Here is a 22,034-nt window from a genome sequence, read left to right as displayed (position 1 = left end):
AGGATGATAGGCTTGTGAGTGAGGTAAAAATGTTTAGTCATGATTTCGAAATAACCATTTACAATATCCCACGACTGTAAAATTTTATTCCGACCTAGTTTTCGATGTTTCCACATCATCTTCAGGGTACAAAGTGGCTTCGATTGAATGAACCATTTATTACCTTGAAGATGATATAGTAACATCGAAACCCAAGTCGGAATAAAATTTTGTAATCGTGGAACATTGCGAATGCTAATAATGCTTGCAAAAGAATGAAAATATTGCACTCCATCACGCTAAGATCATCGAATTATATTATTTTATTAAGTATTTTCTTTGATAAATGAATAAATGTCTCGAGGAGTGGGATGAAAAAAAATATTTTCCTTTGGCTCCATTATTTCATTAGGAATAACTGCTGGCCAAGGATATAGAAAAAAGTGAATTAAAATTAGTATCCAAATTTATGCATAGTTGTATAGTAATTTCGCTAAATGGCTTGGTAAAACTAAAAATCAATTAGACGTGTACATACACAAACATCATCTTCAATATTGTGCAGTCATCTGACATTCTGAAAATGAAAATTTAGGATTTTATCACTCGGCCGAAAAACACTTGATGGAACTTCGAGTGAGATCATTCTACGCAGGCAAGAGAGCGTTTCATCCGGGGAAAGGCGGCAAACAGAGTATCACATATATGTAGATGAATCTCGCGGACTTAGGACGAGCAGCAGGGCCTTGTTTTGGGAGGCCGGCGCGTTCGCGGAGAGCCGTGGAGAAACAAGAGGAAAACTGGCTGAGAGGAAAATGGAAGGGGAAGGAAGAGGCACCGTCCTTTTTCCCAGGGGGCACGGAATCAATATTTCCATTATCCGTTTAATCTCGTTTCCAGGTCCCAGACCCATGCGGTCGGAAAATAACAGGAAGGCCGCTGGATGGGGAGGACCCAGGGTGTAAAGGTCTAGGGAGGGGTAGTCCAGTAGCTAGGAGGTAGCAGAGGAGGAGGGGGAGAAGAAGGAAAGTTGAAGAAAGAGAGGCCTCTAAGTGAAATAAGTGTGGGAGTTTCGTGCTCTCGCGAGGAAATAAAAAAGGCGAGATGGGAGCAGGGGGGTGGGGGAAGGGATGGTTCCCGGCCAAATATGAGAAACCGGAGGAGGTAAAATAAGGGAATGGAAATAACGACCTTCCGCCGGAGAAAGGAGAAAAATGAAAACAAAATAATAATAATTAAAGAACATACAACCCTAGCCGAAACGAAAAAAACAACGCTTACAGCTATTTTCTTTGATAAATGAATCAATATCTCGAGAGGTGGATTGAAAAAAATGTATTCTCCTTTTTGGCTAAATGATTTCATTTGGAATAACTGCTGGTCAAAAACTAAAGAAAAAGTGAAGCGAAACAAACAACCAAATCTATGCAGAGATTTCATAATAATGTACACGGATATGATTTTTTGGTATGGTAGAACTAACAATCAATTTTATTTGTACGCAAGAATCATCTTCAATACTATGCCGGCACCTGTTATTCTCAAAATGAAAACATAAAAACTGAGTACCATGGATTTAAAAAATTAAAAAAAGCTCAGCACAAATTTTTGAGTAAAATATCTAACTATAGAAAATACATCGGATTTGAGAAAAATACCGATTAAAAAAATCGAATGACTTATTTACAAATAACTAATATTATAATAATGCGGTATAAAGATTCTGTGGGTGTAGAGAGAGCGAAAGGACAGCGACTAAAGGAAAAAACCCGTGAAGAAATATATGCAGTCCTCCCATTAGATACGGGCAATAAATTGTATCTTGTAGCATGAATACTCTCAAGTTAACTAAAAAAATACTTAAGAATGAAAGTACTACATTCCCTTTACTCAATTGATCATCACGGCCACTAAAAGATTTCATCCTTATCAGTCACGAGATGGGGAAAGGAAATGGCCCGCCGGCCATGAGTCTGAGGAAGGCCTGTACCTGAACATAAGTTTGGGGCGAGCTCCAAACTCAACAATCCCATTAACATTTGGGTTGAAACACTGGGTAAATGTGATACAAGTAGTTATGGCAAAATAAATGATGAGCAAGTACAAAAATTAGTCCTGGGAAATCAATTTAATAAACTTAAAATTCGAATTAAAAACTTAAGCATTAGGCCATCTCGGTTTACCATATTATATATGAATAACAATCAACCACGGAGTATCGGTTAAACTTTGAGTTTGAGCAATTGAAAGAGACAATACAAGAACGCTACATAACATAAAGGAATGGAAAAGTCAGAATTGGAGAAGAGGTGGCCACATTTATGGCGTAAGAGCCGAAATATCACTGTGTAAAATCAAGAACTACGTGTGTAAAAAAGGGTTGCTTAAAGGATACTATGAAAAGACATTCAATGGGCATTACATTATTTCTCATGATGGTCTGTAAGTGAGCAAGTTGGTACTCATTTTACAGAGAAAATAACACAATATATTCAGAAGGAAACATTTACATTTAAAAAAATCAAAATCATAAAATTATTAACATGTTCATTATAAATGGGATAATGCCTTGAGAAAAAAATATAAGAATTAAAAATAGAAGTTTACAGGAAGAGTCCATTTCTGATGTTACGTCAGCGAAAAGACAGAAGCCATTATCTGGGGTAATTAACTTGGTGATCTTTAATACGTCTCGTTTTGACCCAATAACGATAACTCAATTATTCGCACAATATATAGTCCGCAACAATCATTTAAACATTCACACAACCGTGTCTAGGGAAATATAGTTTTAGGTGAACAAAGATATCTTAAATACCGAGCATCATCAACACTATATAGGGCATTCGACAACAGCCAAAGTTCTCTTTAGAACAGCATTGCCAGGTTTTCCGTCCGATGTTAATCCAACAAGAAGCCCAAGTAAGAACCTACTCTAATAGAGCTCTGATAAAAGTCTAACTTAAAGATTACCTCGAACAACAACAGAATACCGTCGCAAGCAGGGTGATTACAACGCAATTTTCAAAAGCAAGATATGAATTACCGAAAAATAAAAACATAATAGACACGTGCGCACTTGAAAATTGCTCCTTCACTTAAATGTCTTAAATACCATTTTAGCGACCTAAAGGAAACCAAAAAAAGCAATACATGTTAGCATCTAAAACATCGCAGAAACAGAATATATTCATATTTAGCATGCTTTATTACTTCCAAATTTCTTATAGTAATTGTGATAATTTCAGACGTACCAGTAATACGTACCTAAGGGTGTAACACATGAAAAAGGGACACTTCAACCTCAACGAAGAAGTGCTGGGCCGGAAAGAAAATACTCATGACACATTAAACCATTCCGTGAGTAAAAATCGTCTAAGGAAATTAAAAAATAGCGAAATTGATATAATTTTTATCCAAAAAAAGCACCAAAATGGAAGGAAAGGAATGCAAAGAAATAAAACAAAAGATAAGCCAAGATTAAATTATTTTATGTTGACCCAACAAAAAAAAGCTTGACAGTCTTTTTTTGACACACCAAAAAGCAACCAGGTTATTGTCAGCCGTCTGGAACTATTTATAGGTGGGGAAGCATGTGCACTGCACAGTCTCAGGTCACGGTCAGAATGAAGGCAAGAGCGCGGAAAGTCAGGAGTAGTCAGTCATGGTGGAGGCAGCAGTTGAGTTATTTCCAGAGCTAACAAATAACTCGTGGACTCCTTGGATCCTGAAAAATTTGTTCATAGTTAAGATAACTATTCCATAACAGCACCTTCATGGATGCCTTATCAATCAAGGTAAATATAAAAAGGGTGTCAATCCAGAAGTCCAATGTGCGTAAGTCATGCAATCCCGCAACAATATAAATCGTTTTTCATGCATTTTACATGCGTTATTGGCTAAACACTACCAAATACGCTAACTACAAGTATTTCCAAAGCTCTTAGCTGTAATTGCATATCATAGTTTAGGGAAATATCGGTGACGGACCTCTGGATGCAATTCGATAAACAAACATCAAATTTGGCACAGATATTAAAGATCAAAAATCCAAATGCCCAAGGTGCTTGAGTCATACGGTACCGTGAATATTATAGGTGTCCGTTTCCAATAGATTCCCAAAATTCGAATTTAGCAAGCAGACAAATACCACACTTACGGAGAGAAAGAATTCCATAAATATTCATGCAAGATTTATAAACACGTTCCCTTGAGTTTGGGCGCCACGATCCTAGACTCTTTAATTGCGTACTTAGGAGAACAGAACCATACTTTTTACACATTAAAGTATTCATTCCACAAAACACATGCACAAAATCCAAATATTTACGTAGATGGTCGACTCAACGTTATCCAAAACCAAAATTCTAAAGCTCTTAAGCTGAAATATTCAGAATCAAGCATAACTTGGTTTGCTCACACAAAAAAATCTCTCCGAAATATTTACGTTTCATAACTACGGGTGAGTAGGTACAGTGTTAACGGAAACAGCGAAGAGAAATATGTATACCCAAGCTCAAATGAGCCGTTGCACGCCGGAAGCTAGTCGGGCAACGTACCAAAAACACGGGCTATTACTTTTCATTGTGATGACAGCACTTCCGATGCGGAGGGACCGCAGAAAATTTATTAGGAGACTACGAGCGAGAGGTCTGTAAGAGCGAATTTTAGCGAAGCCTTAAGAGCACGTTATCCCAACACGAAAAATTTTCTTGGACTGAAAACATTACATCAATTACAATCTCGGATACGAAAAGTAAAATATATATAAAAATTACGAAAGATCACGTAACCATTGACAAAATTTTCACTAAATATCCAGAGAATAAATTGATAAATCATACAGTGAATTAATTGTTTAGTGATTTCTTCCAAATTCAAATCACTGATTGTCACGGCAATTGGTCATTCAAAGTTTACATTCGTAGAAATTGTTGCTGCCTTGTATTTCAAGGCATCCATCATTTTCCCAATTACTCCTTCAAAAGGCAGAACTTCGGATACATCGATAATGTAGAGTAATTTTCAGGTATGGCAATATGATTCACAACTAAAGATTAAGGATGAGCAAAGCGGCCTTTACTGAAACTATGCATCCATAACTAACTGCAAACAGGCACAATATGGTCCATTTTTACTTTTTATCTGGAAATTTGAGTCAAAAGGTTACCCGAACGAAGAATATTCCACCACTCTATCAGTCTAAAATACTCTACTTAAGACAATTAATAAGATTTTTCATTCACATTTAAAAGTAACAAAACACATGAAATCAATAAAATATCTAAAAAAAATCATCTATTCCTTGAAAACATTATGATTATGCAACAATAGATACCTCTCTGAGCGGTCACGCTGTTCACATCATGGTAGCCAACCTCAAAAATTAAAAAGTCCCCTTCTGTCCCAAGTATGGGCTACTGACTGTACTTACTATGCGGTAAATGATCACCCAATGATGCATACATGAAATAAGCTCTTAGAGGAGAAGAACTCGAAAAAGTATAAATAAAAGATCAGCTAGGAGTTAAGGGAAATAACTGTAACGAAAGGCAACTTCAGCCGGATCGATTGCCTTCAAGGTATCCACGCAATAAAATCGGACAGCAGTCACGTAGATCACTAAATTAACTCGCTCGGGGAAGCAATGACGTTCACTCTTGAGATTGCCCCGGGGAGAGAGAGGTGGGCCAATGCCTCGACAGCGGCCGGGCGGCGTGGGACGGACTCCGGGCGATGCGTGGGTCGGTGAGGAGGAAAATGTCAACAGGAGGGAAAACTCTTGAACTTGTCCCAGAAGGGCGACTCGTTTTATCTCCCGTAGGTAGGGTCTCGTGAGTCCTGGGGGATTACTTTTATTGCAAACAAAGTTGGCGGAGAGAAAGACGAGTATCCTGTCAAGGAGTCGGAAAGACTCGAGAAAGGCATATAAACCTATATGTTTCCAGCACGGATTTGTGGTGATAATGTAACGCAACCCGATATTTATGGAATGGATGAAATGAGCTATCGCGATCCCAGCATAAGTCATCTCACTTTAGCGTATACTGATGATCTAAGGTCAGGTGATTCGCCACGTTTCGAAATTTAAATGTTAAGAGTCTATCGATAAAATTTTTGGGTTATCCCGCGCCTTGTGGCTTAAAACTCAACGCTTCTTCCCCTCCTTCGAGGACTTCTTCCGCACTTATGTCCTTTGGAAACATTGAGCATCTGTTTATATATTATTACCGTGACTATGTTTACAAACAGATGCACAACCTTTCAGAGGTCATTAGTCCAGAAGAAGTCCCCGGCAGAGGGTAAGAAACGCTGACTTTTAAGCCACAAGACACGAGTTAACCCAAAGGTTGCATTAATTGAGAGCATATTGACCGCGAAAATTTTAACAACTTCATAAATTTTGAGAATTTTCGAACTATCCAAATGTTCCAAATAACTCCTTGCCATTGAAGATATTCCCGATTAAGACTCTCATTATTTAGATTAATACTCAACGTTTATTTTTCCGTTTTACAAACTCAAAAATGCAAAATAGAACAACTATTTCATTTTTATACTTGTACTTCAGCAAAAGTATTTTTTCAAGGTAGCATAAGATCAAATAAACACAAATACTTCTCACAAATATGGCTCGTTTCTTACACCTAAATACTTCTCCACTACACTTCTTTAATCCCAGGCTCTATTTCACCAAACGCTTAGTAAAATATTACACGGTGGCGTTTAGAACTTTCAAATAAATTTCCTCACTAGAAGATTTTCATTCTTCAACAGACTGGGTGACAGCAGATGGAGAAAATATCTGCATAGGATAAAATTATTATTTGCACTGAAAAATGCTGTGAATAATCTTAACTGATTTTTGCGAGGCAGGTCGAGAAGGCTATGCAAGAGCGATGTCAGGGTGAAATATGATTTTGTTTTTCCCTGGCTTATAATACAGGCGAAATCTTCGCGGGTTCTCCACGGGGTGAGTTTTTTATAGGCCCACGTTTCGATGGCCACCTCCGCCATGGCCTGAGGACGTTGGTAAAGAGGTAGGCCGCCGGACGCCGTGACGCGCCGGCCTACAATCAACTCACCCAATGGAAAACCCGAGAAGGTTTCCGACACCGACATCAGGGTGTTATAAAAAACCTTAACATAACGCAATGACATGAGACAGGTAAAATTTTAGACTGACCACGAAAAATAAACTTCCTCTTGAAAGCTGCTGTGCGATCGAGAAGCAAAGCGAACCGGGTTCAGAGTTCAGACTGAAGAAGGGGAGGAGGGGTTTTTGGCCGAGCGATAGGAGACGAAAGGTACATAATAGTTAATCTTCATTCTTCAAAAGGCTAGGCGAGGGCCGATGGAGAAAATAAATATCTCCATTCGATAAAATCATTTTTCGTACTGATAAATGCTGTGAATAATCTAAATTGATTTTTGCCAGGTAGTTCGGGAAGGCTATGCAAGACCTACATCAGGGTATGGTAAAAAAAACCTCGCCATGTTGCAATGATATGGATCACGTATAATTTTAGACTAACCAAGAAAAGTAAGTAAGGCAGGCGAAATGTAGCGGTATGACGTCCTGATTTGATGAATAAGAGAGATGGCAATTTTCCACAAATTTATTTAACAAAGTACGACGCTTTTCCACCGTCAGGTCATTCTCAAGTACAATTTGTACAATAAGAGATACGTCAATGTTCCATACATTAATTAACAAAGTTACGACGCATTTCGACCATCAGATATTTTTAAAACAAATTGAACTTGATAAATACCTGACGCGTCATACTTTGTCAAATAAATTTGTGGAGTATGCCATTTCTCTTTTTCATTGAAATAACCAAAAAATAAACATATTCTTGAAAGCCGGTGTGTGACCGATTAGCAAAGCGAAGGAAGAGAACACAGTGATGACCATGGACGACAACAACAGTGTTCAAATATAAAGGAGCCTTAAGAGTTGTTTGGCAAAGGGATAGGAGGAGAGAGGTACATAATTATAAATTTTCATTCAACAGACTCGGTGAGGGCAGATGGTGAAAATGTTTCCATTAGATAAAATTAAATTCCGCACTGAAAAATGCTGTGTTTTTATAAGCGTCCTCCGAGCGCTACCTGTAAAAATGTTTTTTTCCAGAGAGGTTGAGAAGGCAAGAGAAACATCAAGGTGTCATAAAAATAACTCACCATTTCGCAATGACATAGATCATGTATGACTAGTCAAAAAAATAAACTTAATTATGAAAGCCAATGTGCGACCGATAAGCAAAGCGAGGGGAGAGAACACCACGATGACTATGGGCGACAATAACAGGGTTCAGAGATAGAGTAGCCTTTGGCAAAGGGGTATGAGAGGCGAGAGGCCGTTTATCGCGATGGTCCAAGCCCGAAATCCTTCGTTAGTCAGCCGGATGACGTGCGTGTCCAGAGAGGAGGAAGGAAGGAAGGAAGGAAATGGGGAAGAAAAACAGTGGAGGGCAGAGAAGCGATGCCGGCCGGGGAGAGAGGCAAGGGGTGGAACAGCAGGAGGGCATCAGGGACGTCGCCCGGCCCTGCCAAGGCAGAAGAGTGGAAAGATAACGATTATCTGCGCTGACTACTAGATTACCTCAATCACGCTCCGCCGAAAACCTCGTCTGGCCGCCACCCTAACGTGCACCGTGTGAAACGGCAGCTTCCTTTTTATATCGAGGTGGGTCGGGATAGGCGAGGCGTGGGCGAACGGCGTAAAATATAGCCATTGTCTCCGATATATCGCCCCTTCCCGCCCGAATTCCCACACACACACTTCCTTTCCTATCGATGTTATAATTAGCGCCAATAAATCACGGAGGATTACCCGGTTCAGCCGGGGGAAAATTGCGGCGAGAGGGCGGGGGAGGGGTCGATGCAACAGCGATTGCACGTCGTTGGTCGGCTATTTTACTCCGGAGCAAATGTGATTGATACTCTCGGCAGGCAGATCGCAACACACACGGCTCGGACCGCTGGCCAAGGTGCATTGGCACCTCTCGATCCACACGCGAAGGAATAAATCAGAAATTTTTTAAATCTCACGACATCACTGCAAATTTACAATGGAAATCAATCGACATAATTTATTGACTTATTTAATTTATGATTAGTAAGACTTAAAAGGAAGCAGATGATATAACAAAAATAAAATATTATTTTAAATGGAAAAGATGCCAATCTACGACATAAATAAATGATAAAAATATATTTACACTCAGGAAAATAAAACACAATACACAAGCATAGTAAAAATAAATAACCCTGGTAACGAAGCATTCAAAAATCCGATTCACCAGCTAAATATTAAAGAATATACATATTTTATGGACTGAGACTATTCCTGCTAAATAAATCTATCAAACAATTAAAATTGGTTTAAAGAATAGACATTTTGTAGCTAAAGCAACATACAAATGAGATCAGAAAAGGAATCGAATGAACTGTTATCATTAAACTTCCTCAAAATTAATAATTTTAGGGATATTGGATAAAAGGTGAGAAGCAACGGTAAATTTTGTGGACTGCTGCTAAACTACGCATCGTGGCTGTGACGAAGTAATCAGTTTTTTACAAGAAATCAGCCGCCATAAGGTAGTCGACCAAAGGTAAAATGTCGTGTTATGCCTTCTTAAATCCCTTTTAAGACAATTTTTCCTACAAAAAACTACTACATAGCTCGACGATGTTTTTACCTCGATCTCTTGCAACCAAGGCTCTACTCTCTCAGCGAAGTGAATGGTGTACCGTGCGATGACGTTAGAAGGCGTTTCAGGTCACGTGACTTTAAGCGATATTTCAGAACTTTTAATTATCATTTAATGACGTTTTTTGAGTACTAGGTGTGTTTTTGCTCATACATTTTGACTCGGAAGAAAATTTTCTATCCAATGAGACTTAGTATTATGATGAAAAAATTGCATGCATGATCACCATTCTGCAAATGGAGTCAATATGCACAACTTTGAAGCATATATAACATGAGGATTCGAAATTTTGGTCCAATAAAACTTTTCATGATTTATTTTACTACATTAATTCACATTATATTAGTTAATTCGTATAAAATCACTTAGTTTTTACCTTAGTTTTGATTGATGCTGAATTTCTACCATATAATATACATGTACCATTGAATATTCATGTCATTCCTGTTTCACGCTTGTCAGCCATCTTGTTTCATAAGTTAAGACGCACACGTTACCTCACCAACCCTCCTTGGACCATTAGGACCATGCTAACGCGGATGGAAATTAACGACCGCCACAGCGGAGAATATTTACCTCGCGAAATGGCCGAGGCAACTCGGTTATGCATCGCAAATATGCATTTTTGAGGCGTGGGCGGTTGAGGAAATGGGATGAGAGGAGAACACGCGTGGTGGGTGATACAGCAGCCTTGGAAAAGGCACGCGTGTTTTATTTCACCAATGGTGGGAGTGCATCGTCTTTCCAGTTTACACGAACGCTAACCCAAGGAGGCTCAACTGGGTTACTGCGCGTGAGAAGACGTTTTTTCTTTTAAGAGATGCCTTCCAGGGCGCAATATATCCGGAAAAATATCGCGGCCCGAATAAAAGGAAACGGAAAAGAACATACGAGGCCCGATCAGCTTCGATTTTCTCAGCACAGTCATTGCCGAGGTAGCCAACTATAGCTTCATTGAAAAATTATGGCAATCGGGTTAAATTTATGCATGTTAATGGTTAAATATACAAAAATGTACGGCATTCAATAAACAAGCGCCACTATACCAGAATAATTACTTGATTAATATTTTGTGAAAGCACGTTTAACGGATATCAATGGGTCAATCATGATTTGGCATAAGAAGTTACAGAAAGTTGAAACTTTTAACCAAACCACCCGCACGACTCTTTTCACGGAAATAGAAAAAGGACCCCCAATTAAACTCATGAGGAAATTTGACCCACGATAAGAAACGGGGTATGACGGCATTTGGTTCCTCACACACACCAAGATACTTCCGCGCAGGAAGTCCTTTCGATAGATCGCCACAAGGGAGGGCAGCGATTCATAAGGAGGCCATCTTTAACACCTTAGAGGCACAAGCAAACAAAATCTCAATCCACCCACACTCTCTCGCACCACCTTTATCCAAAATTCGTCGAGGAAAATTCGTAAACAATGAAAAATAATAGGGATAACAGGGGCACAGTTTACATTTCCTCCAACACGGCGCCGAAAGAGGAGGAAGGCGAAAAAAGGGTTACTTCAGACCGCTCCCTTCTCCATTTTATTTTTACTCTCCCCTCCCCCGACTTCCCTCCACCCACTTCACCTCCCCCACCGCTTTCCTATCCTTTTAGTCCACGCCGATGACGTCAGCAGCGGAAACGCGTAGTGCCCTCTCTTTTGTTCCCCATTTGTATCCATGGCGAACAAACTGCCACCTCCTCACCTCCCCTTAACTCTTCCCATTCCACACGCCCTAATCCCATAAGGCCTTCTCCTCCCCCGCACACCCAAGCCTCTCCGCTGCCCTCTCGCCGTACCCCAGCCATCGCCGACTTAGCGGCAATTTCCTGATGCGAGTTTGCGAGGCCGCTACGTGGGAATCCAGGGGTCGAATGGACTAACACGGTGAGTTGGCCGCGCGCTATCGAGAATAAATGGAGCCGATAGGTTTTTTTCATTCTTTTAAAGCCTCAGAATATTCGAGGTCAAAACAGAATGAAGACATATTCCAGTAAATGCACTAACGTAGTTGATTGAATATCGCACAAATAAATCCACTACACAAATCAACAGTTCTCTTCGCCTTTTAAGCGACGACATCAATAATTGGGACTATAAACTAGAGTCGATTATGGGTTATTCAGTTATAGAAATGTATCCATTAGAGAAGGAAAGTAATAAAATGCATTACTAGCGTAAAAGCGAGTGATAAACTATTAATTGGATTAGTTGCACAATTTCGATGAGAATCGTTAATTAAAGAGCAAGGAAACCTTACTGTATAAAAGAAAAAACGTTTAACACAATGCATATTAATGTTTAACGCATAAAATAAACGACTCTTTCGGGATAAGGGAAAGTTTTAATGCCTGCTTGAAAATTTTCCACGCTTATGCCTTTTGAGAAGGCATCCCTTCCCTTCATTAAACAACCTTTTAAAACCAACTGATGAATATTGTTATTTATACGTTGCATTTCTTGGAGTGAAAAATCAGGATATGGAATGAATAATCGATTTTTAAAAGTTTTTATTCAGGGGATATGACATAGCGATATTGAATTGCTGGAAACACGAAAATCGAAAGATTGAACTTGACAATCAATTCATAGTTTCCCATTACTTCCAGAAAAGCACAAAATGATAAAAGACATGAAAATGAATATGAGTGTGAAATTACGCCGTTGAATTACATTTACAGTACTCGAAAAATAACCAGGCAAAGAAAAGGTTACACACATTGAGTAGCCGATGAAATTGATTTATGTATCAATAAATATATATGGCCGTAAAATCTAGATAGGATGCGTAGACCTACGTAATTAGCCTCTAATGAATTACTTCACCACAAATTTCACACAGAACACATTTCACGGGAACGAGAGGGAGCGGATTTATTCATGAAATATTTACAGGGAATATAAGAATAAAATGATTTGGGAGGCATTTGGTCAATAAAATTCTTACAATAAAATGCCATTGCCTACTTTTGACTTGGAATCGAATAAAACATGGAATAACGTGAGTAATGCATCTCCATTTGCTATACTACATCCTCATATAATTTTCATCTCTTTTGGGATCTAGTTTCACGCACATTAAATGTCTACATCGTCAATTAACAAGTATGTAGCAGGACAGACAAGATGTCAACCAACTCAGGGTGCAAGAATCACTAAGACCAGGATCATTGATAGTATTGAAATAAACTATTGCAATTTTACAAGATTATCAAATTTTATTCCGACTTAGGTTTCGACGTGGCTACATAATCTTCAAGGTACACATTTTTTTATAAGATGATGATGTTGTAACATCGAAACCTAGATCGGAACTTTCCACGATTATAATTGCAAGTGTTTATTTCAATAAGGGAAAATTTCACTCCATCACGCTTGGATTTTCGGATTTTTTTCATTGATTATAGACTACAAATATACCAGGGTAATCGATGGTAGTATAGAGTAGCATAAATGAGGTGAAAACTTAACAGAAAATGCTCTGAAAAATATATTTACCGAAGCGTTAGGGGTTTAAAGCAGTGGGACCCTTTGCTTGGAGGACACCCTCGTACTCGTCACTCGTATAATGCTGGTGAGTGAGTCGTAAGAGGGGTCCATTGAATGCGTTGGCGTTCGGGAATGGGTGTCATTCGGGGAGGATGCCGGCAGTGGAGAAGCCTTTCTTCTTAAGCGTCAGAGGGCGTCTGTAAGAGTATTGCGTAGTCAGGGCGATCTTCAGCCGTCACCATGGAAACCGACTGCTGCGTGGTGACGTCTCTTTAAAGAAGATCCTTTAGAGGAGGTAATGGTCGCAAGATTCGAAAAGGAAGTCACACATGGGAATCAGAGCGAAAACAGTAATGGTATTGATTTTAAAGTGGGGACAATATTCGAACTACTTACTGAAAATAGAAAATGGATGGAATCAATAAAATTTTTGCTTTTGCGGAGCCGCTGAAACGGAAAAACATATCTTTTATCAACATGCACACATTTTTTCATCTCAGAGATACACTCAGTAAGTTCAACTACATATGAAATGCTGCTTCAGGATTTCCCGGAGGAAGGTGCAGATGAATTCTTGAGGGATTTTACACCGATATTTTTGTGCACATATAGTTACTCTCACGAAACTTCGGCGTCTATGGAACTCGTTAAGAATTATCTCCATCTATACTAATTAATAAACTTTTACGCGTTATGACTGAACGTAATCGAGAATAATACACAATTATGATTACTCATTCCGAATATATATATGTAGATAATTTGGTTCATTAAACCATTTTCACGACAACATCAATAGGCCGGACCATTTATTCATATAATGTCAGGCTAACTTTCAATTGAAACGTTGTGCCCCTAAGACGAAACGATAAACTAAGGTATCTTATACACATCAAATAGGTATATATTCATACATAAGAAACAATTTAGTACATATTCATGCATAAGTAAACAATGCTAAGTCAAATTTACCCAGACATAGCGTCGTAAATAAAAGTTTCCATAGAATTATATTAAACACCCATTAAACTAATAAGTTAGGACGAAATTCTAACACTTCCTAATCAACATTATGAGAATTAATATCTAAGAATCAATAGAACCTAATAATTTTCACGCACAGTTAAAAAACGCTAAAACATTACATTTCTATGCCTGTTCATCAGTCACGTTAACGCCTTGGAAATACAGTAGACCGGCTCGAACCAGTACTACTTTTTCTTTTAGAAATATATGAAAAACGCGTATACACTGTATCGTGTGCACTGTACAAACTTCTAAACGCCATGGCCTACTAAATGATCATGTCGATATGTTAATGTATATTAATTAAAGAATATTAGTTTTATTTACAACTTTACCATTGATTTACATGGTTGATTTTTCTTCCATCTAGAACCTTCAAAAATGTTTTTCGAGCGATAACTTTTAATTTTTAGGAAAAAGACAAACTTATAGTGGCGGAAACAGCTTCGATTGCTTCCAAAATTTTAATAAATATCAGGAAATAATATTTACAAATATTAACCAAAAACAACGAGCACAACCCGAACTTCAAAGATTAATAGTCCACATCAGTTTTGAAATGAAATACACCAGCTAGTTGATGACAATCAGGTGATGATACCAGGGTCAAGCTACATATTCAAACGAGGACCTTTTCAAATTTTTATTTCCAATAGCAGAGTTCGAAAATAAGGAATATCGCAAAGTAAATAAACTAATGCCCTGAAAACCTGAAAAACGAACAATATCTCGTATTTTTTAAAATTTTAGTCAACATATACTACGAATTAACGTTTTGTTTGTTGTTTTTCTCCTGACAGTAAAAATTGTACTTAAAAGAGAAGTATCAAATGATATAGATAGGCAACTTTTACCACCAGAGGAGTGTTTGGTGTCTTAGAGCGATCTGCATAAAAGCTTTATTTCTCAATTGACGAGGCGAGAAGCCATGGGATACAAGTGATTTTTTTTCTAAACAGAGTGATGTACAGAAATTAGGTAAAGAAAACAAACTAGATCACGTAAATATTTGGTAGAGCATTTGATTTTCCACAGAACAGATATTCACTAGTATCCCTCGGTCACCAAGTCCCACTGCTTTTGCATATTTCTTCCATTAATATATGTGCGTAAATCTCTTTAGAAAAAAATCCCTCTCACCCCATGGCATCTCATCCCCTCAATTTCGCAATAAGAAAACACTGAATAACAATTAGATGGATTAAAGCGTTAACTGTTACTTAGCCTGACACTTAGTGAGCCTTTGCAATCAACACCTTACCCTTTTTCCTGCTAGTCTCGCGGCTCATTTCCGCAGGGCCACCACCTCTGAATAAGTGGAGAAGCCCACGGTCACGCGGAGAGGGGAGTGGATGGGGGGAGGGAGGCAGACGAAAGGCGTCGGAGATGTCTCCCGGAGGTTGAGAAAGGGCGAAGAGACGGAGAAAGTGCGTCTATATTGGAAACGGATGCTGAGGGACGCCGCCGCGCCGCTGGGGAGAGCGGGTTTTAAGGGGTAGAGTGGGGGAATGGTGAGAGATACACACGTGGTAGATTAATGGGGAGGAGGAGAGGAGAGGGCCGTGGAGCAATATTTATATTCATAGATCCTTGAGCACATTTGTCCTCTGTCACTTCAAATATCCGATCGTTTTGCATTCGCTTTGACTAATTCAAACGCGCCGTCGGAAAAGCTCCCAGCCGTTCCCTCGAGCAGATGCGGATGGAAAGCGCTTGCAAAGGAGAATACCATTCCGTCGTGCGAAGTACGCGAGGATGGAATATTCATTCTCGCTTCTTTTGACCGGCTAAGTCCTAGAGAGCCAATTTTACTTCTAAATCGGATGCTGGAAGTTGTAATGATAGCATAAGTCATTACGTTAACACTCTTGTTAATTTGGTAAAATAACAATGGGAGTACATCAGATATGAGCGATTCACACATTTTGTGAGAGAGGCAGATTTAAATAATCACTTAAATACGTAGTAAAATTCAATTTCTCTTTCATACCTATTACACCAACCTAAATGTCGTCTTTCTCTCGCCCAGAGTTCAATATTTTACAGACTTTTTAACTTTTTCAACACTATTTCGTGTACCTACCCTTCCCTTGATCTCTCGATGCCCTTCGGATAATTCAAGAGGGCGCTTCGAAAAGCATCTTCTCCTGAATTTTTTTTTCAAACTTTTTACAGCTTTCTTTATATTTAATATCTGTTAAAATTTCAAATAATAGGTTTTATATTCATTGTAAATGCCGCATGGGCTGTCTTTGGATAATTAAATAAATACGACAGGAGAAATCACTCGGCCCAACGGATGAGCCATAATTGATACTTTGCATAGTTGTATACTAGCATGTTGAGGCAGAACCAATAAAAATGTATTTTTGGCGAATACAACGATAGTGGTAATATTTTTAAAATGATAATACACGATTGCTCACCATAATTAACATAAATAACCTAAATTTGAGGCGATGAATCGGGTGAGATAATCTACAGGTGATAGAATTTAAGAAATAGGTCCTATTAGAGGCATCATTGGCTGGATCACCGTACTTACAACTCCAAATAAAAGTTCATGTTTCCTCATTAACACAGCTTAAAGAGAATTTTTTAAATTAATCTGAGCAGAGATCAATTTCATCAAAAATTTGATGGTAATTAGATTAAATTAAAGATTTTCGCTAAAAAATTTGAATGCATTTGGTAACTTTCATTTGAAACATTATTTTTTCTCCACCCTAAATTATTATTTTTCGAATAATGTTCCGCGTAAATTTGACTAATTTAAAAATAACTGAACATAAGTAAAAATATCAATCGATCGGGAACCGTAGGAACTAGTATCAAAAGAAAGAAAAATAACCTCGACAATTACGGAAAATAAGTTATAACTAAGTCACAAAACAGTACCTACCAAGGAAATAACCACACAACCGAAGGGAGATATTGGATAAAGACATTTTTCCACACAAACTTACCGAGCCAAATTATTTTCCATTTCGTAGGTACCTCTTAATTATGAAAAAATGCATGATAAGGAATCTTGCAGGCACTGAATTAAAATAACACAAGTTGCACAATTGAAAAGGGAAAAATGCTTGGTTCTAAATGAACAAACTAGGACTACCGCCCAAGAAAGAGACACCATAGAGGAATAATAAATGCTCACCACACATAACACTAGTCACAGAAGTAAAATTTCCAAACGCGGAGTATTACATGTTTTATGACATGATCCGTGCTGGGAGCCTATAATTCCGAAAAATACAGTGAAATATACGAGGCAGTTCAAAAGCATGTTTGCAGAGCTTCGGTTACGTAAAAGGGCCGCCACGGGTCTAATTGGGTAATGCACAAACGGAATTACAATTATCTTAAGCCGAAAGGGCGAGCTTGCTAGTATCTGTTAGGCTTCTAGATATCACGGAATGGCATTTCCATGAAGGTCATAAAGCATAGAAGAATATGGAGACCTAATGGAAGCCATCAAATCACAAGTCTACAAAGGTAAGTTATAGCTATTTATTAACCTCAAGTGAACGCCGTAGACCCATAACCTGGTGTGCAACGACGATGCTTATTCCTCACCATAGCAACACACGCCGTTTACAATTGATTTCTCAAAAGTATGGCTACACTCTATGACAAAGCAACGCAGTTCAAAAAACACCTAAGATATGGATTGGCTCTGTTAATCATTGTGTTAGGAAAGCAAACGCAACTAAAGCGATGGTAACACGAATGATGTTGCTTCAGATAAGCGAATATTCGTGAAATGCTCAGGTTTTACTAATTACCTACCAAGGAGTAAATGATATCTCTCCTGAAAGCTTTCAAGTCTTAAAAAGTGAGCTTCATTAATTTCACACTCAGGTAGGTGATATGACAACAAATATACTATTTTTAAATTCCAACACCGAAGAAGTCGAATTCTTAGGAATCCGAAGTTATTCTCAATGAATTCGGCTTTCTTTTGTGCGAGAAATTATAGTATAACAGAATATCCTAGGAAGAGTTCCTCTTTAAAAGCGGGATAGAGGAACTTGCGCCTGGAAGCTTGAGTGCGCCGTAAGTATTCAACTGCACTTCTCCAGAGGGTAGGAGAGGGTATTACGTAAGGCGGTCAGCTCCCCGGCCATTATGGCGGACCCACTACCGGGTTAATGTGCCCACCAGCACTTCGCCCAAGAAGCGGACTCCAGTAGAGAGGCGACAAAAGACTGCTCGCCCTTAATGAGTATTGTGTACGAATAAGATGGGATCGCTAATTTTGGATATTGCATTTGGAGTAGGGAATAAACCACACAAGAAGCAAGACGCAAGGACTAGGATAACGGGAAATGGGAGGGTAATGGTGATAAATTATCATTGCTGTGTTTCAGTCAACTTAGACACTTTTCAAAATTCTAGAAGCCGAACAATCCAAGAAGCCCTACAGTTTGCATTGTATATATTCCTTAGAAATAAATATTGAGGAAATTTTGAGGCTTATGAAGAAGTATTTAAGTTGATTGAAACTCTCTAATGATCATTCATAACCACTAACCTCCCCTTTCCCATTGCCCGAGGACAATACGACATATTGCGAGAGCGCTTTCATAGGGCAAAATATATCTCGAAAAATATAAATTTATTGCATAATCGCGCAAATGACGGATTTACTTTACGGAAAGAAACATCTGCCATAATTCCATTCAGGCAATCATAAAATTACGCATTAAATCTTTTCCGCCAAAAATAGCAACACACGGCCGAACCACGGTATCTTGAAGCGCATAGAAGCCTTCCCAAGTAGCGAGACACGTAGGGAGAGACAACCTAATCCCGATATTGAAAAATGTTTGCAGAGTACCACGTGATTAAGGGCGAAAATAAATATGCCTGGTTATGAAACCCTTCGTGTGAAAGATATAGCCACGTGCCCAAGGCCTTCTTCGTCGCTGGGACTCCGCTGACATTATTCGACGTGTTTTTGTACAGCAATACCTTCCGGGATTACAGCGACGCCCACTGCTGCCTATGCTGAGTGGGAAAAGTAGGATGACGGCGGAAAGATGGAGGCAAGGAAGCCTGGCAGCGGAGAATGGGTTGGAGCGCAAAGGAAATGGATAAGTGGAAGTTGGAAAAGACTTATAGAAGGACTCGATCCGGTTATGTTTCACGGTTCCGCAGCATACTTACATATGATACAACTGAAAAATAAGATTAAATGAATCACAAGAGAAAGATTCTTGCGTTTGGGAAGGATGAAAGGTAGCAAATACCATTTGCGCGACTAAAGAAGCGTGAAAAGGTGCGAAAGGTGAGGAAAAAAGTGTCCACAATCGCCCGTTCTAATCGAAACGAGGTAAGGGAACAACGACTATATGTCCTTACTGACGGACAGCTGGACGAGGACCTGAACTCGAAGTTTCCTCCACAGAGCAACCATTTAGAGATGGCTTTTCCGTAAAAACCAACGAACGTGCAAGGACTTCACCAAGGAAAGAGGTAAGTCAACAAACACGGCACCACCCAACTCGCTCTATAATTAGTCGATAAATGGAAAAAAACGTGGTCGCCTAGATATTCATTTTTGTAAGTTAAAAAATATAGTCCCCTGAGTAATATAAGGGACAAACGGGTAGTTTTCCCATGATTAGCGAAGAAATGAGACTTCCACGCATCCGCAACCACCCTCCCTTACCGACAATTAAATTCTTTGTAACATAATAAATGAAAAATAACTCATTACACCGCATTTAAAGGAAAAATTCAAATGATCGATTTAAAAAAAATCAACTCATCCTCAAAACAACTCAATAAGAAGCGCATGTAGGATTAAAAATGGTCTACGAGCCGCATATTACTCAATGCAGCCTCTATAACAAGACCAAAACAAGGATAAAATAACAGTCCAACAAGAGCATTGAGAGTGTCGTCTGCAGAGAACGTAGTGAATTGTCACTTTCAAAACTACGGTTGCGTCGGCACAATTCGAAAGACCCGCAAATACTGGGAAGAAATTTTTCTCATAACTGACTTCACACACTCCCGCAGAGATAGCTACTGCGCTCTATATTCAAACGTAGCGTGCGAAATGAGATAAGCTCTTGAATACACTCTCAGCTCAACAGAAACGTTACTTCAAGCACCGAAAGAAAAATATCGGGAATCGATGCAAATCAAAATTTTAAATTCACCGAAAAACGGTAGCGCTTCCCCAGGGCCTTGTATGGATTTTTTCAACATTCAGTATCGTTAAAAAGCAGCTGCCCTTTCGGTGGCCAAAATCCGCTGAGATATAGCAGTATGGTCAAGCATAAATCCGGGCATTAGCATATAAACTCGATTTATCCCTCTTAAATATGCGCAATCTGGCTAAGAACCCCTATTTCACTCCATACTGGAGAGAAAAGTCGGTTCATCCCGAAATAAACGAGGAACATCACGGAAGCTCTACGTTGCCTCCGAGCCATTTATGGGAAGAAGAAATTTAAAAAAGCTAAGCCCGCCTCTTTTATTTCTCTCGCATGAATTGTGTAATGTACTCATTGACTCTCATAAGCCAGATAATAAACATTAAAGAGGGATTAAATATACGATGCAGCAAAATGGAAAGGATACTTCGCTGGACGAAGATTGCTGAACGCACAAATATTTTGCGAACGAAATAATTTTTCACTTAAATTTGATTATGACATACGGTGAGTATAAAATTGATAAACATAAAATATCTGAATTTAGCAGGTAAAGTCAGTTAAGACCACAAAACTGAAAACCATTAACCGAATAAGAAATTACTCACCATTTGTCGTTTAAAATTCATATAACAATGTAAACACAGTTTTTAATAAATAAAAGCAATGAAATGAGCATTTAAATTACGTGTAAATTTCGAAATTTTGAACAGGGCAACTACTTGAACTAATCGTGTCAAATGTAAGATAAGAAGATTTCGTGCATAATTTTGTTGCGCACTCTGTTATAATAGCCACTTTTGGTCCCAGAACGAGGTGTTTGATAAATATCAACGACCAGAGCTTCAAATAAAATCGTTACTCCGTTCACAGGAAGAGGAGTGAAATGTGGAAACTTTAACCTTCGAGAATAGAATTTGAAAGTAAGAGGTTGTAAGACACAGGTTTCAACTCCTGACCTCTAACTTTTCAATACTGAAAAAATAACTGAACTGTTCCACTATTATTTTCTCGAATTGGAGGACAACTTTGACCGAACAGCACTTTCGAGTATAGTAAGTAATAAGTCACATGAATCATGAGGGCCTGAATATGCCGTAAATACACTTATAAACTACTATAAAATTCAATTTGTAATCACGAACACAAATCTAGATATTTATTCGAAGACGGGACTTAAAGTAAGCAGGTAATTCTTGACCTTTCACCATCGGCAAATGTCTATCCAAGGCAATCCTACCAACTCTCCATCACCGTGGGCCTCTTGGATGATATATGTTCTACTAATAAAAGGTAGAAAAAAGGAGAAAATACCTCATCTATGAGAAGAATAGGTGACTTGGAGGTCCTGAAGTTAACCGTTTTCTTAGGCAGTACAAATATCTTAGGAAGAAGATATTTGGTGCTACATTAGCGCCGGAGAGCTTTTTACAGCATAACATGACGTTATTTTAATCGAAGTACAGTGGATAACCAACTGGCGGGCGTCGAAGATCCCGTGAATTCGAGAAATTAATTAAGAAATAAAAATAAGTCTTTAATTATTAACATTTCAAATGGGTGATTTGAGCCTTCCGAGGTGTAAAAATTGCAGACGGAGTTCCATGGTTTCACACCAGGTAGCAATGAGTCGTAATACCGATGT

General features: G+C 38.7%; 1 long non-coding RNA gene across 1 annotated transcript in view; it reads right to left on the bottom strand.

Moving 5' to 3' along the window:
- Positions 1-3,449: 3,449 nt before the first annotated feature.
- LOC124159865 overlaps positions 3,450-22,034 on the bottom strand; it is a 117,415-nt gene continuing 98,830 nt past the window's right edge. The window contains exon 4 of the long non-coding RNA XR_006865036.1: positions 3,450-3,706. This is a non-coding gene — a long non-coding RNA (uncharacterized LOC124159865). The remainder of the gene's footprint in view (positions 3,707-22,034) is intronic.

Source organism: Ischnura elegans, chromosome 5 (genome assembly GCF_921293095.1).
Source record: "Ischnura elegans chromosome 5, ioIscEleg1.1, whole genome shotgun sequence".
Taxonomy (NCBI): Eukaryota; Metazoa; Arthropoda; class Insecta; order Odonata; family Coenagrionidae; genus Ischnura; species Ischnura elegans.
This window is presented reverse-complemented; position numbering and strand designations above follow the sequence as displayed.